Here is a 4386-nt window from a genome sequence, read left to right as displayed (position 1 = left end):
TGCAGCGATGCAATGCACGATGATTTTATAGTAACGATTACCCTTCATATATTCTTCAGTAAAAGCTTTGTTAAGTGAGAAATATTGTAAAAACTAAAAAAAAAGAAAAAGGGCTTATTTTATGGTAAACCAGCTCCCATTTTTTTTAGACGTACTGTAAGAGAAAAATAGCCATTTAAATTAACAATCCACTTAATTCTTTGGTTATATACATCGGCTGCTATATTTGTACTAATGTTAGAATGCTAGCTTCACTTTAAATCCTTTAAATTCTTTTCTTTTTGACCTAACAGCTACTATTAATTGTAGTGAGGCTGATAAACATGGTACTGTATGCGGGTCGGCTGTTATGCTTGTATTTTTCTTGTGTTGTTTCTCAAAGGATGCAGCAAAGAGCAACATTAAGGGAGCTTACAGTTTTTCTTAACTGTTAAGTAACACAAACCGGTGCTTTAGGCACATGACCATCACATGTAACTCATGCACCAACCCTTTAAATCGGATCTGCTGAATTGCAAAAGCAATTCCCAATCTTCACGCTAGATGTTTTTCTGTTTTTTTCAGAACACGACACACAATTCTCATGCTTTTAACCGAATTTACATGAAGAAAATGTCTTGTTTTTACTAAAAACACACTAATTTGAAATTATATTGACAATTTGTTTTACTATAGAGGTGACTCATCAAAAGGACAAACAGCTGCAACAGACTTTTACAGTCAGCAGTCAGAGCTGGAGCAAAAAAAAGGTGAAGCAATCTCTTTAAGTGCAACCGAGGCCAAGATTGAAAACATAGAGCTTATTACACAGGCTCATTATACAGACTTAGACAAACTTTATTTCATTTTGTACAGCACATGACATTTCCATTTTCTTAAAGTGCAGCGGTGATCAGTTGTTAACATTGTGGGAGAAAAAACATGGTGCAAAAAAACGTACTGATATGGTCGGTTTGATGCAGAGTCTGTGACATGATTTAGAGTTTTTTCAACAGTTCAGCTGTCTGATGGCGGTGTGAAAGAAGCTGATTCAGAATCGGCTGGACCTGCATCGGATGCTGCAAAGCCTCTTCCCAGAGGGCAGCAGGGAGTACAGTCCATGGTGGGGATGTGAGGGGTTGCTGATCATGTTATGGACTTGGGATACGCAGAGATGTGATGAAATGTATTTTATGGACGGAAGAGGAGCCCCCATGATCCTCTCTGCTGTTCCCACTTATCTTCTCACCTTCTTCCAAACTCTAGCACCATGTACAACTTTGTGTTGGTTGGATGTGACATTATCTGAAGGTGAAAATGAAATATGTTGTACGTACAACATACTGCCTCTTCTGGGATTGTAAGGAAAAAAATGTGTAAGAAATTTTACATGACCTATGTATCGTCTGTAGCACGTTTAACGATGAAAATGGTCTAATTCAGGATTTTTTTATTCCACCCATCATTAAGTTTTACACTGAGCATGTCAGTGTTGAAATGTTTATTCAATTGATGGTTTATCTATAATTTGTAGGCAAAATCGTGTCCTGAGAGGAATTCTTTTTGTTTTGAAAGTAAAGTTTGATTTTACAGGAGAATTAAGTAGTTTTAAAGATTGTGAATATGTTATTATAATTGTGTGTAGAGTGTGATTGTAGAAAAGGTAGAAACGACTGAGAAAAGTGCAATCTCGCACAAGTACTGGTTGTGTTGTGCATATACCAGCAGGGAAGATATTTCTTCTTCCTTTATTTGCTCTAATCTCCCAAACAGAACATGTGATTAAATAAACCAAAAACTTTTGGGACATACTTTCAAACCATCTTTTTGGGAAATAAAACCTCTGTAAATCACTAAGAGAATAATGGAAAATGTGGTGTGATGTTTTTAAATGGGGTAACATTTTACAATAAAGTCAAAAATAAATTCAATTAATCGATCAATAATCATCTAAATGGCATTGGTTCAGATTTATTTTATTCAGGTTTATCAAAATAGAGCAAGTTGAATATGAATACAGTTTCATCAGAACCATGCATTTTTTTGTGTTAATCCAATGCATGAAATTACTGTGAGACAATTACATTTAAAACTAACATGGGATAGCTTTTTCAAATGTGTATGGTTAACCTTTGTTACCATAACTGATTTTTAAATTTTATGTCAGTATAATATGAGAAAAAATAAATCAGATTTCTGACTTTAATGTCAGAATTCTGACTTTAATCTCAAAATTTTGACTTTTTTTCTCAGAATTCTGACTTTAATCTCAGAATTCCGACAATTTTTTGACAGCTAACAAACATGTTAGCAACAAGCCGTAGCCATGTCTGTTTTAGATACTAAACTAGCTCTCTTGTTTTAATGACCTTATGCTCTTCCATTAATGAAATAGCATCACAGAGGGACACCTCCGGAAATGAAACGTTGCATAATCCCGTCCTTTTCCACCAATGCGTTACTGGATCCAAACAACTCTTAACATTAGAGTCAGAATTCTGAGATTAATCTCTTAAATATCTCTCTTAAACTTCTCAGAATTCTGACAGAATTCTGAGATTAATCTCAGAATTCTAAGAAAAAGGTCAGAATTCTATGACTAAATTCAGAATTCTAAAAAAGAAGTCAGAATTCTGAGATTAAAAAACTCCAAACTAATGTTTAGAGTAGTATTTGGTACATTTATATGGAAGGAAGGGGATTAGGGCCGTTGAAAAAAAAAGTTAATTGATTATTAAATATTATTTCAGTTTAATATGGGAAAAAAGTCAGAATTCTGAGACTAAATTCAGAATTCTGACCTTTTGTTAGAATTATGAGACTTGATTCAGGATTCTAAAAAAGTAGTCAGATTTCTGAGATTAAAGTCAGAATTCTGAGATTAAAAACTCTAAACTAATGTTTAGAGTAGTATTTAGTACATTTATACGGAAGGAAGGGGATTAGGGCCGTTGAAAAAATAAAGTTAATTGATTATTAAATATCTCAGTTTAATATGGGAAAAAAGTCAGAATTCTGACTTTAATCTCAGAATTCTGACTTTTATCTCACAATTCTTTTTTTCTTTTTTTTTAACGGCCCTATTCCCCTTCCTTCCATATAAATGTACTAAATACTAGTAAACATTAGTTTGGGGAGGCGGGTGGATGGTCGTTTGGTGCATGGCGCGTGTTTTGAAGCTGCTTATGGAGAAATGTCTTGGGCCGTGAGTAGTGAGGAAACAGGAAGCGATTCTTGTGGGATGGAAGAGGGAAATAGTGACAATGAAGGTTGGAAGATAGCAACATCAAAAAATGAGAAAAAGCGGAAAAAACAGAGATCAGTTCAAGGGGAATCTAGTTCAGAACAATCCAGTGATGATCATTCCATACATTCCACAGCACAACAAAATGAATTCAAAGTCATATTCAAAGTCGTTAATCAGGCAGACTCTTTTACAAATTGGAATCCGGTTCACTTAACAAAAACCATCAATAAACTTGTCGGAGAAGTCAGAGGTGCCAGAATTCTGTACAGTGGAGACCTGCTAATTATTTGCAGAGACAGCGCCCAGCAAGGCAAAGCAATACGGATCAACAAAATTGACGGGATAAGAGTTCAGTGCAGCTTAATGGAGAACAAAAAGTTCAGCAGGGGAGTCATTGGAGGAGTTCCTCTAAAAATTTCTGAAAAAGAGATTCTGGAAAACATAAGAGGTGCAAAAGTAAAAGAAGTAAAACGGTTAAAAACAACAAGAAACGGAGAAAGATCTGACAGTTTATCTGTGCTAATTAAATTCGAAGAAGAGCAATTACCAAGCAAAGTATTCATCGGTTACATAAGCTATAATGTCAAAATCTACAATCCTCCACCATTGAGATGTTTCAAATGCCAAAAATTCGGTCACATTGCAGCAGTTTGTAAAGGGAAACAGAGGTGTGGAAGGTGTGCAGGAGAACATGAGTACGGAAAATGTGGAAAAGAAGCTAAAATAAAATGCTGTAATTGTGGTGGAGAACATACTGCTGCCTATCGCGGCTGTGAAGCAAGCAAAAGGTCTGAGGAAATTAAAAAAATGAAATTTGAGCTCGGAATAACCTACGCTGAAGCTGCAAAAAGGATCCCATCTCAGTCAGAAAAACCCAAACCTACAGTTCAACACACGGCAAATTCCAAACCTCTAGAGAATCAAAAAATTGATGAAGACTCACTTATTGTTAAAAAGACAAATTTTGTTCTTTTCATGGTAGAAGTAATTAATTGTACTGCACAGACAACAAAAAAAACGGAAAAAATCAAAATAATAGTGAAGGCTGCAGAAAAATACCTGGACATTAAAGATTTGAACTGGGAGATGGTTGGAAGTATGATGGGAGGACCGATGGGACCATCAGAAACTGGCAGAGTTAAGATGACCTAGAGTAAATT

The 4386-nt window shown here is 35.3% G+C and overlaps 1 long non-coding RNA gene across 1 annotated transcript; it reads left to right on the top strand.

The window, feature by feature from the left end:
* The first annotated feature begins 20 nt into the window (after window positions 1-20).
* On the top strand, window positions 21-1925 carry LOC119771503. Its single transcript, XR_005279151.1, has 2 exons — window positions 21-1267; window positions 1560-1925. It is a non-coding gene; the product is annotated as an uncharacterized LOC119771503 (long non-coding RNA).
* Window positions 1926-4386: the final 2461 nt, after the last annotated feature.

Source organism: Cyprinodon tularosa, unplaced genomic scaffold (assembly GCF_016077235.1).
Source record: "Cyprinodon tularosa strain WSP-4 unplaced genomic scaffold, ASM1607723v1 ctg675, whole genome shotgun sequence".
Taxonomy (NCBI): Eukaryota; Metazoa; Chordata; class Actinopteri; order Cyprinodontiformes; family Cyprinodontidae; genus Cyprinodon; species Cyprinodon tularosa.
Note: the sequence above shows the minus strand (reverse complement) of the source record. Positions and strands in the feature narration are given on the sequence as shown.